The sequence below is a fragment of the Chanodichthys erythropterus genome, chromosome 16 (assembly GCF_024489055.1).
Source record: "Chanodichthys erythropterus isolate Z2021 chromosome 16, ASM2448905v1, whole genome shotgun sequence".
Lineage (NCBI taxonomy): Eukaryota > Metazoa > Chordata > Actinopteri > Cypriniformes > Xenocyprididae > Chanodichthys > Chanodichthys erythropterus.
In genome coordinates this window covers 45414370-45427945 of record NC_090236.1, presented here as the reverse complement: position 1 = coordinate 45427945, position 13576 = coordinate 45414370, and positions in this window count along the sequence as shown.

The following is a 13576-nucleotide window of genomic DNA, read 5'->3' as shown; positions in this document are numbered from 1 at the left end:
TACTGATTCACTACCTAGGGAGCTAGGGAGCTGATTGAAACGCAGGGCCAGTCTCACATGAGAACTCCGGTCTTGAACGTGTGATATCGCGTTGTTTCCTTGTCACGTCTCGCGTGTGTTTGGTTGTGAAACGTAGTTTGCGTGCCAGACAGAGTTGTCGGCAATTCTTCCTATTGTAAAGTCATGCAGTGTGAAACCTTCTGTCGCCGATCCATCGTGCAGTATGAACACAGCAGTGACTGAATGCTGGCCAAGATAGTCATGCAGTGTGAAAAGAACAGTGACCCGACTACTTTGAAAATCGTGCAGTCTGAACTCAGCTTAAGACTCCCTCAGCGATGGTTGAGGCAGCCGACTCACACACCTGGTCAGGCACGCGTTGCTCCATGGCGATGTTCATCTTGGTCGCTCTTGTGTGCACTGGCGTGTACGTCGCGGCGGAGTGGCTCTTGTTGCCTGCAGTGGGCTCGGGCTGTCGATCCTCGCAGTCGGGATGTTGCTGGCTGGGCACTGGGTAGCTGGTGGGGCTGGTGTTGTCGTCGATGATGTTAACTGTGAGTGGCGAATCACAGGACACCAGCACCCACTCGACGTATTCCATGAAGCTCCCTCGAGGCCCCTCCCCGGACAGCAGCGCTTTGGTGGGGGTGTTGAGGCCGGCATACAAGAAGTTGCAAAGGCTGCTGTCCGGGTAATGTGTAGATGGTGCTAGGAGCAAAAAATCCTTCAAATGTGCCTTGAGGGAGCGGTCCTTCTGCTCAAGGCAGAGCAACAGAAATGCAGGTGAGTACATGGTGACGGGAATACAAAGAAATTAAACACAAAAAAACACTGACACGGAAAAAAAAAAAAAACCCCACTGACGACAAAATAACGGCGCAACTGTATGGGTCGGGTCTTCTGTTACGGATGCTGGTATATCAAACACACGACGAGGAAGAGTAACGTATAATAACTCTTTACTAGATAATCCACAGGGAGAAACACAGAATCCAGAGTAGGGCATACACCAAACATATCCAAACACAAACGAGACCCGACAAACAACTGAACACAGACAGGAACTTAAATACACTGACACAAACAAGCTAAACAGGTTAACAAGGGGGCGTGGTCCAATGAGTGTCCATGGTGACGGAATGTGGCGGGAAACAGAACAAAGGAACATGTGACAATGCAAATAAACAAACTAAAAGTCCATGTGACTGTGACAAGTTGTTAATAGATAATGAATTACTAATGTCCAAACCAGATGTTCATTAACTCACCTTTATGCCATCCCAGATTCATGTGACTTTTGTGTTTTGTTTTGCCTGTGTTCCCATGTTATTTTTTCAGAAAAAGTATAAATTTGTTTATTTTGTAGTCATTCTAGCAAAAGGCAATGAAACTGGTTTGTTTTATGTGCACAACTTTAGGATAACCTGGGTAGCGTTTCCCAAAAGCATCGTAAGCCTAAGTTGATCGTAGCTCCATTGGTTTCAATGGAGCTACGATCAACTTAAGCTTACGATGCTTTTGGGAAACGCAGCCCAGACAGATGATTGTGAGGGTGACCTTGAGCAGCTCTTCGTGGTGATGTTCATTATTCTGAAGGAGCTGGAGAACTTCATGAACCACCTGCTAACCTTGGCATTGTGATCGAGGGAGAGAAAGTTTTGAATCAACTCACTTCAGTCACATCAGCTTTTCCCCTGCTTCTGGGTATGATATACATCAACCTATAATGGTTTATTTTAAATAGTCATACATTTGAATTCAGCATGTTTTAACTTAAACCTTTTTTAAAAAAAATCATATTTCAAGTTTCACTTAATTTTGTAGTACATTGTAACAGTCACATTTCCAAATATATATGACCCACCTTCTGTCAGTCAAACACTACATTATGTAGTTCTAACTTCCTGTTGGTTTTTGTTTTCTTGAGAAAAGGAGTCCTCAAAGTTTGTATTTTCTGTTTCTGCAAAACTGGTTCCGTTTATGCTCCTGATCAGCTTTCAGGCATTGCTCATGGTGTTTGTCAGAGTATCAGTTTAATGAATAAGGACATACTTTTTGCATCAGAAGAGCTTCACTCCTTAAAGCTTCAAGTCCTGAACAGTGAACTGTGGTGGTGTTTCAGTCTGTAGTACTGTGTTTCTGTCTTTGTTGGTGAGTTTCAATTTGTATTTACTTAAAATTTACAGATGCAGATTGCATTTGTTGTCACAGTTTTCCAGGCTCTTTCCAATGACTAAAATGCACATTTGAGCTGTTTTAACTGAAAGTAACTTGCACTGACATCTTACAATTTGTCTGTGCTATTGTTTTGCCAATAATGTTTTTATTTTTTATTTATTTATTTTTTTTATTACTGCTTAACCCCTTTCACAGACAAGGCTTAAATTTAGTCCTAGACTAAAATGTATGTCTGAGCAGTTTTAACTGAAAACATATCTTAAAACATGTAACTGCCATTGTTTTGTCTCAAGATAAACAATTTTCTAAGGCATGTCTCTAAAATCTACTTAAATAATTGAACTAAGGTCTGGTCCTGGCTTAGCCTAAGCTCTGTCTGTGAAACCAGGTCTATTTGTTTTAGTCACCATGAAATGCCATTTTTACAGCCACTTGTTTTTCCTGAATGTGATGTTAATTCCTGTTCAAACAGTGTGTGGTTATAAATGAATACATTTGTATGTAAACTGAAGGAGGTTGTGAATTTTTCATTAAAACCATATTTACTGCTGCCCTTACATTGTCTCTGATTGAAATTAGAATCTTGCTGTACATAAAGCAAGATTGATTTGATATTGTTTCCACGTTAATTCAATGTTAAATAGGTGATTTAACTAAGGTTGAAAAAACATTGGTATTACAACTGTTACAGTTCCCTCGTCTCCAAGACTCCATTTCCCATGATCCTCCTGTTTCTACACCTGCACTCACTTCCCTCGTCAGCTCCTCATCATCACCCATCACCATCACCTGGACTTCCTCGTTTGCACTCCCTATATATATGGACTCACTCCCTTCACTCCTTGTCTGTTCTTAAATGTTATATTGTAGTGTTTGGTTGTGTGTTATGCTCCTGCTTTCATTAAATACCCATTAATTGTGGATGTCCGTATCCGACTCGTCTATTGCAACCAGCACCCGTAACAACAACAACCATGTTGATCTATTTTTCATCATTGAAATAACATTATTTCAGGGTGCAAACCTGATGAAAAATCAACTTAAAATTCAACGTTGATCAACATTGATTCAACGTTATTTTTGTTAAGGCATTAACATTGATTCAACGTTGAATCAATGTTGGTCTGCTATCTGGGAAACCCTGTGCAAGGATGCCACCACATTCGTACATCAATGCCAAATCTGAAACACCCAAAAACCATCACGACAACTACCTGCCCGCCTGCTTCAGCCTTTACTCCTTCCACAACGTCCCTGGTCACACATTGTCATTGACTTTGTTACAGATCTACTAGAATTCAACTGTCACACAATCATTCTCATGGTCATTGATAGATTCACCAAGACCTGCCGCCTGATACTGCTACCCAAACTTCAACTGCCATGCAAACAGCTGAACATCTGTGCAATTGGGTATTTTGGTTCAACTGCTTCCTCCATTCATACTGTAATCAGCATCAAGACGACTAGGAACATTACCTGATTTGGGCAGAATATGCCCAGAATTCCATTCAGAAGGCAGCTACAGGACTGACTCCCTTCCAATGCTCGATTGGCTCGATTGCTCCTGTCTGCCTCTGCTCGCTGCCTCGCTGGTGGTTTGCGTCTCCGTATAGCTTTGTTTTCTCTTTTATTGAATCTCTTACTTTTATTAATTGTTGCTTATATTACTATTATTGTGTCTCTAGCTTGTAATCTTTGAATCTAAATCGCTGTTACAATGCGTTTGCATCTCGATAGCTTGTTAACTTGTCATCAGTCTCGCACTGTCACGGTTCATGAATCCGCTGTCTCATTCTGGTGTCTGTGTGATGGTGTGGGTGTGTCACCTGATTGTTTTGAGTGGGCGTCACCGCTGATTGTTGATCAGCGGCAGCTGTGAGCACTTACCATCTGCCTATTTAACGCCTTGTCTTTCGTCTCTTGTTTGTCAGATCGTTGTGCGGTGTCCGCGTGTTGTTTCCCGTGTTGCTTGTTGTGTGTTTCCCTGGACTGGACTTCGATTCGTTGCTTCCTGGTTTTCGTGTTCTCATTGGATTACTCTCTGGACTTCACTCACGGATTACATGACGGACACTGCTCTTCGGTCACCACTCATCACGGATCTTCACCGCCCATCAACGTCCCTGTGTTACCACTCCTGCTGACTGTTATATGTTTTTGTGTGTATGTTGAATCTGACTATCTTCGGTGTGAAGCTCTATTAAAGAGATTTAACTTGCATCTGCATCCTCCCTTCATTCCTTGAAACGTGCACTCCTCTTTCAATGCGTTCATCAAACAGCTGTGGTAACTCTGATTGGATCAGTCTACAAACACGGTGAGTCATGTAAACCTCTCACAGAATTGTTTCCTGTTCCATCTGTCACATGTTCAGTATAGCTCTCTGTCAGCGATGAGGGATTTACATGTCATAAATGTAGGGAAATAGTCAGGCTGACAAAGAGAATCTCAGAATTAGAGACACGCATCCAAACTTTAATCGAGGATAGTAAGAATGCAGGGGCTTCAGATACTGTTTTGGATGCGACTAGCTTTGTGAACTCTGAACATTGTTTGGTTCTGGCTGTAGAGCCCGTGCAGCAGGGCACTTGGGAAACGGTGAGGCGGCCTAGCCACGGAAAACACCACTCTTCCGTTCCAGTAAGAACATCAAACAGGTTCTCCCCACTCAGTGACGCACCCACTGAGAATCCTGTTGAAAGTGCCCTAGTTATTGGCAATTCTATTCTAATTCTAATTCTAACGTGAAAATAGAGACACCAGCCACCATAGTCACATGTTTGCCGGGAGCCAGAGCACCTGACATCAAAGCAAATGTAAAAGTGCTGACTAATGCTAATCGTAAATATTCTAAAATTATTATTCACGTCGGCCACAAATGATGTTCGACTTTGCCAGTCGGAGATCACTAAAATTAACATTAAAGAGGTGTGTGAACTTGCAAATACAATGTCAGGAGAAGTAATTTGCTCTGGTCCCCTTCCTGTTCATCGGAGTGATGAGATAGTTAGCAGATTATCATCACTCAATGGCTGGCTGTCGAAGTGGTGTCCGCAGAATAATATAGGTTTCATAGACAATTGGAAAAGCTTTTGGGGCAGACCTGACCTGTTGAAAAGAGATGGTATTCATCCGTCCCGGGATGGTGCTGCTCTTCTCTCTAGTAATATGGCACATAGTCTTAGAGCTGAAACATGACAAACTGGGGCCCAGAACTGACCATCTATTAGCTGCCTCACATTACAGAAGTCAGATAAATCCCAACACATAGAAACTCTTCCACCTAGATATTATCACATAGAGACTGTGTCTGTACCCCGAATTAGTAAAAACAAAAAACTTCCAAACCCATTCAATGGTAAAAATTTAATTGATGTTCAACAAATAAAAAATAGAGATAATAATGATAAACAAATGATAAAGCTTTAATGATAAATTTTGTTAAATATTAGATCACTTTCTTCAAAAGCACTTATTGTAAACAATATTATCACAGACAATAATCTAGATGTGCTGTGTTTGACAGAAACCTGGCTAAAACCGGATGATTACATTACTTTAAATGAGTCTAGTCCTCAAGGTTATGATTATCGACACAATCCTCGTCAGAAAGGTAAAGGGGGAGGTGTTTCTGTAATTTATAGTAATATTTACAGTATCAGCCAGAAGTCTTTCAAATATAATTCCTTTGAAGTGATGGTGCTTTACGTAACATTATGTAAGTTGACATCTGTGCTGGCTACTGTATACAGGCCACTAGGACACCATACAGACTTTATCAAAGAATTTGCCGATTTTCTATCAGAATTAGTACTAGCTGCAGATAAAGTCCTTGTTGTTGGTGATTTTAATATCCATGTAGATAATTAAAAAAGTAGAATGGCATCTACGCTAATATTAGTCTTTCTGTTTATCCCGAGGTTTACCGTAGTCAACCGGATCCGGGCCATATCCAGCTGAGACCTAGGACCTGCGCCTTGACACGACCACAACGCAGCCCTGAAGTATCAGCAGAGATCGAGTCGACTAGATCATCCACTGTGAAGGCCTCATCGACACGACAGCCAGCAGCACAGTTCCTCAACAAACCCTCCATACCGGCGTGATGAATACGATCCTCAAATGGATGGAACTGAAATAAATACTTTGAATGTTGCGATCCTATCAGATTTATGATAGCAAACTGATTCATAACAAAGCACTGTTTGCCAGAGGAGAACTGACCCCCCGACTAAGCCTGGTTTCTCCCAAGGTTTTTTTTTTTTTTTTTTTCTCCATTTTAACACCTATTTGCCACTTGTTTGCCACCTGATGTCACCTGTTGGAGTTTGGGTTCCTTGCCGCTGTCGCCTTTGGCTTGCTTAGTTGGGGACACTTGACATTTGACTTGACATTTGATATTCAACAGTATTCTTGACATTTATTCAAGAGTGCTTTGATCTGCCTGCATTGACACTATTCTTGAAGAGCTGCTGTGCAGCAAAAATTATGTACCAATTATCAATGTAAAGCTGCTTTGATACAATCTGCATTTTAAAAAGCGCTATATAAATAAAGGTGACTTGACTTGACAATGCATTCTAGGATTTCAAATAGGGCTGGGCGATCGTCACCTGCTTTCAAATGAAGCGACATTTAATAGACAGAGCCGTAGTTCACTGATAAGCAACGCAATATCGCGTTCAATATCGATATGAATCGCCGTCGATATTGAAAGCGATATTGCGTGGCTTATCAGTGAACTACGGCTCTGTCTATTAAATGTCGCTTCATTTGAAAGCAGGTGATGGCGGTAATCAGGGAACCGGCTTTACTGACGAAATGCGCGTGACAAAAGCATTCGATATATCGCCCAGCCCTAATTTCAACCCCCTCTATTCCTGTGGGCAGGAGAACCCACGAATGTTCCTGCAGTCAACGACTGGCTACACAAAAGTGAAGCAACATGGAACCAGGCTCACACTCACGTCAGCATGCCATTCGCCGACAAAAGGAACAGTCTGATCGTCATCATCGTCCTGGTCCTGAATATAGTCCTGGCCAATGGGTTTGGTTATCTACCCAAGATCTACGTCTCTGACTTCCCTGCAAAAAACTCAGCCCCAGGTACGTGGGTCCATTTAAAATAATTTGAAATGGGGTGAGGGGGGCTCTGTCCCTCCTCTGGCCAACAGAGGGTGCCCTTACCCGAATACGGACACTCACACACACACTACATTTCCCATCAGCCCTGTACCTGGTACTGATTATGCTACCCAGCTGCAGCTTGATAACTGTTAACTATATAAACTGTTGCTGCACCAGTCCTCTTTGCGAGGTCCTGTATTACTACGGTTTGCATTTCTGAGCATTATTTCTAGTTTTGCCTGCCTGTTGTGACCCAGTTGTTTCCCCGTTTATGATTCTCTGCTGCCTGTCTTCTGGACTATTTGCTTTGTGTTTTGACCTGTGATTGTTCTCTGCCTGCCCTGATCTCCTGCCTGTTTACAACTTTGACTCCGTCTGCCCTCTGTTACTGTATCTGCCGGTATCTAACCACTGCCTGTTTGACTTCGTTTTATAATAAAGCCTGCTTATGGATCGTACCTTGAGTGCCGAGTCGTTACAGACATATGCTCTCAATGACAAATGCAGTTCATGTGTTCATGACCTCAAGGTTAGATTACTGTAACACTCTACTGGGTGGTAGTTCCGCCTACCTGTTAAACAAACTACAGCTGGTCCAAAACGCAGAAGCTAGAGTTCTTACTAGAACCAGGAATATTAGCTCTGTCAACACTGCACTGGCACCCTATTAACCTGGTAACCTGCACGAGGACGCCGACGCACTGAAGCTTCTTTGTTTAAATTAGCTCAAATTTACTGTTAGATGTAATGTAATTACCTTGACAAACTATACATCATTAAAAAGATCTAAGACTCAAGCTTCAATTTTTAATCTCTATTTTACTCTCAATAACTTATAGTGACCGTTATTTGTTAATATGCGTCGGAAGTTATGAATATGAAAAACAAAGTCGTTACCTTTTCATTGAAATATGAGCGTCAGCCTCAGCTATTGAGAAACTCTTGTGAGATTGTCATGAAAAAACTCAACAAAATAACATTCCTCAGGGCTTTTAGCTTAAAGGCATGCGCATTTTGAGAAATATTGATAGATTCTCATACGTTTTGTCAATTTTCTATACAGAGTAATATTTATTCATTTTTTACCCAAAACACGCTGTTGTCATCAAATGAGTGCTGAATACTCTCATCTCTGGGTTTTCAACTCATACCTGCAGCCGGAGGGCGCTCTGTGCACCTTTAGTCCACAAATGACACAGTGAAGAAAAATACCATGTGACATTCCAGAAACTAAAAGAGGCTTCCAGAGATCGCTATAACATGCAGATCGACACTTTTGAAAGTAATAAATACACGATTGTGATATTTTTATAATGCAATGCTAATCAGGATAGCTTTTCTCATTGTGCAGAATAGCATAAAATCATATATTTTCTGTCTGATTTTTGATCCGAAGCCACATCACATCACATCACAGAAGGTTATTTAAAACACTTGACTTGGAGCAAAAACAATCTTATAAATTGTTGTGTTTTGTTGGTGTGCTAAGCTAATATGCTAACGAGCCCAGAGATGCATCTGTTCTGAGCAAATGTAACGCAATAAATAATTTTGAATTGTAAAGCTCACTGATTTTTTTTTTTTTCTGCCTTTCTTCAAGAAGGGCATTAGATACAGTTTTAGGTGAAGTTAGAAGTTTGGTGAAAGAAATGAGGGATTAAATCTTGAATAGAACATCGTCAGTAATTATAATAGAGACAAAAGAAAAGGATAATTAGAGCCATAAGAAGGCCGGAGAGGTGTGAATGTGTGCAGGGGAGACTGAAACTGAATGGGGCAGTTAGCACCACAAAACAATAAAGACAATACACTTGAATAAATGCTTAGATGATGACATTAAACACTAGTTAACATTTTAGAGCCTTCTCAAAATAAAATCACATGACATGGTCTTGAAAAACATTTAATAAGATTTTTAAAATTATCATCTTCAGATCTTAAATATAACATGGTCAGACATGTGGCTTTAGCTGCACTGCATTTCTAGATTTCATAAAAATAAATTTCTAATTACTTTTCAAAACTTTGAAGCTATTTTTAATTATTTTGTTCATTGTGACAAAAAAATATTGTAACTTTACAATAAACTGCAAAGTGTCTGCTTTCAAATGAGACCTTACTTATGCTTTTAGTGTAAATGGTTCATGAACTGTATCTATTTTAGTTTGGGTATGTCATTTCTTGGGATTTTCCAAAAGTGGGGGTGCTGGCTCACAGGTTAAACATCATAAAGATTTTAAAATCTTGCTAATCTATGATGCTCTGAATTTAAAATTTTAAAATAGTCTCACGCGGAAAACCGTTTATGTCCACTAACGAAAAACGGAGACGCCGGTTGCTTTCATGTCCACTGTGGACATTAATAGACAAAACGTTGGCAAAAAAGGAGAGCGAACATGAATGAATGTAAGGACAGAGCAAGGAAGTCTTTGAAAGATGCTGGGAAACCATATGTGAACCGGAGAGGAGAGCAAAAACGAGGAAAAAGTCCACCAAAAGAGGTGAGTGAAAAACCGTATACAAAGTATTTACATAAAGTTAGCGGTTACAGTCAGAGGGGCGTGTAGGCTACTGGGCGTCATCTACTACAGTTCATTCATATAGCTCACTCTGTTTAAAGGTTCAAGTCATGAATGGGTCGATATGAAAGCTGAGAAAATTAGGATTCAGGGGACGTTTTAAACATGTCTCTACTCCTTAAAACCATGGAGAAATTAATCGAAACGCTATAGGTGCGTCTCTAGCACCAGCCCAGCTGCGTCTAATGTTAGGCTTGAATGTTTTTTTTTTTACCATTCATTGATTGTGTTATAAGCACTGCTGGCAGAATTTTATATACATAAACAAACATATGTAAATTCATCCCCAATCTTTAAGATGTTTAAATCTTTAAGATTTGATTGCTTTGTCTTCACTGAAATTGGTAAAAAAAAAAAAAAAAGAAAAAAAAAATCATTGACGTGTTTAAAATATTTTGATATAATTTTTGGATCCCTGTTACCATTTAATGCAACACTTTGTTTTTGTAATATTGAATGCTATGTTACTTGTTATTTAATAAATAAATAAATTCAAAAAGGTAATAATAAAAAAAAAATGCATTGATTGTGTAAGCTGTTATATATTCTAGCTAGTAACCTTAATAGTTGCTAATAGCTCTAGTGTTTTATAGCTCAAAAAAACGCTAATGTGACTTTGTTTCTGTTAAGGGAAAGGCGTGCAAGGAGACATGTCCCAGGCAGTGTTCAAGCCTAACAGACCAAAGAAAACTCCAGCTCTTCACAGAGTTTTATGCTGTCTCTTATGAGAGGCAGCAGGCTATCATTCTCTCTGGTTTGGAGCAGGTATGCTAACTTAAGCAATTCATGACCATATCATGTCAACAGTATGCAATGCATTACAATGTAGGCCCATGAAATAACCAGTGAATTGAATACTACTGTATACCTTCAAATCACTAAGACTGCACATATGCCTGATCACTGATCATCCCAATATGTCTTTTTACTTCTAGCACAAGGTGAGTCACAGACGACCACGTGGGCCCGACACTGAGAATACTAAGAGGAAGTACACCTTCAAGTACCATGTGCAACAAGGAGGCCAAAGACTTGCTGTTTGTAAGCTCACATTTATGTCAGTCTTTCAACTGACCAACAGTCACCTACAGGCAAGTTTTATACAGCCTAGCTTTTTCCGTTTGTTAACTTTTTATTACATGCATGATTTTAATTAGATACATTGTCCATAACATATTTATTTAAAGTTACTTATCTTTGAAAAGGTTATTCAAGAAAAGTTAGGCAGTCAGTCTGAGGGAACAGAGCAGGTAGTCAGGTCTCCATTAGAGGACTTCAGAGGAAAACATAAGAACAGGTAAAAAAAAAAAAATCTTGGAAGGATCTCATGCTCTCGTCCTGTTAGTTTTTAAAGCTGCACCAATGTCAGCATCAGTTGCCCTACAACATTCCCTGATCTAATGGTGCACTGGATGCTGGCATTATAGGGCGTCGGGTGCCTTGCCACCCTATAACCCCAGCATGCACAAACTGTAATGGTTAGGATTCAGCTCACTGTTGTTGCCTAGTCAGGAAACATATTTTTGCACTTTGAGATCGGTATCAGAGGTAAAGTGCTATGCAAATGTAATGTATGATCCCGGGATTTCGAGATCGGCCAAAATGTCCGGGATTCGGCTTTTGCGTTCTACAGTCGCCATTCATTATGTTTACTGTGGCGAGCAGGACGAGGCTGAGGGCCGCGGGAGAACGGCGCGAGGCCGGTGGCGTGATTACTGAGACGCACCGGTCTCGTATCTCTCACGGAGGAGCGGGAATTTTCTTAGCAATGTTAAAACGCACATCAACCGATCACTTGTTTAGCGTTCATGTAAACACTACATTCAGATTCACCAATCAGAATGAATTCAGTTAGATTGAAACAAAAGGTGTGCATGTAAACAATAAATTGTCACAGAAACAATGCAATTGTGCAAAACAGACCAGCATAGTTTATTATATTTCCCTTGTTCATGAGTTGTGTTGTTTATTTTTTAGGCCTCATAGCATTCATCCTGCAGTGAGAGAGGGGATAAGAGAGCACATCCTGAGCTTCCCACGCCAACCGAACCACTACTCACGGATGAAGGGAGATGTGGAGAGGGAGCACCTGAGCCCTGATTTAAACCTGCTCCGCATGTTCCGCCTGTACAAGGAAAACAATCCAGCATCCACTGCAAAGTTCTGGCTCTATAGGGACATCTTCAAGCAGCAAAACCTCAGTTTTGGGCAGCCAAGAAGTGATACTTGTGCAAAATGTGACGCCCTGTTCTCAAAATTAGTAGCTGCTACAACAGATGGAGAAAGGTTGAAGATCACAGCTGAGAGTGAGCTTCACCACCGGAAAGCCGAAAAAGCGTACAACCAGTTGCAGGCTGACACAGAGTGGGCCAAAGCCAATGATGATTGCCATGTCATTTGTATCGACATGCAGGGGGTAGTATTCACGCCAAACCTGACACACTCCAACGTGTACTATCAACGGCAACTGGCCAACTACAACCTCTGTATCCAGGAGATGGGCACTGACAAACCTCCTACAATGTGCTTTTGGCATGAGGGCATCGCTCACAGAGGTTCCATCGAGGTGGCAAGCTGTCTTTTGAAGTGGGCAGAAACATCTTTTGCTCCCCTAGTCCAGGCAAAGGAACGGAAGCTCATCATCTATAGTGACCGATGCTGTGGGCAGAACAACAACTGGCGAGTCCTAAACCTCATGGCCCTACTCGTATCTAGAGGGTACTTCAGTTAGATAGAGCAGAAGTTCATGGTGTCTGGTCACTCCTTCCTTCCCTGTGACCGTTCATTTGCCATGCTGGACAAGAGGTGTAAGGTGTCCACACTCCACACCCCCAGCGATGTCGCCGCTGGGTGTGGTGATTAGTGTGGAGTGATTGTGAAGTGAGTGCAGGTGATGAGCAATGGAGGATCATGGGAAATGTAGTCCGGGATGTGACAGGAACAGACGTGATCGTGACACATATACTGTTCTTCCACATTCCAGAAATGTAAATTACTTTTTTAGGGGCCAAGCCCCGAAGGGGCTGTAGCCCCTATTGTAATTGTACGTTTTCCCTTTTATTATTATTATTCTTCCTCCCGAATGGGAGTCTATGGCAGCCCTATCAACGGAACATGAGAAAATGATGAAATTTGGCACAGTTGTAGAGATGCTCATGAATAGTGATTGGACCAAATTTGGAGTCTCTAGAACCAACTCTATAGCGCCACCACCAGTTCAAAATTTCAACATTCTAACGGTTTTAACATTTGAACTCTTTGTCATAGAAAAATTAAATTTAGTTCATCTGATTCGTCTCTTCATGCTGATGCTATTCAACTTCCATGCCAAATTTGGGAACAGCGCCACCTACAGGTCATGAGATCTGAAAAATGGCTATTTTGGCCAATAACTTTTGAACACTTTATTAGAAAATCAAGATCTTGGTGTCTATGGATTCCCTGTGCCATGCCGAATCCGAGGATATCGAATTCGTCAACATCGGATAAACCACGTGTCCGCCATTTTGAATTTTGTCATAAATTGCAATAACTTTTAAACAATTTGACATATCTTCACACAAATTGGTATGTATGACCTTTAGAAGGTCCTGAAGGTACCTGAGAAGTTTCAACACAGCGCCACCTACTGTTCCACAGATGTAATGATTATTGCAAAACCACTTATAACTTTTGAAAACACTTTCCAA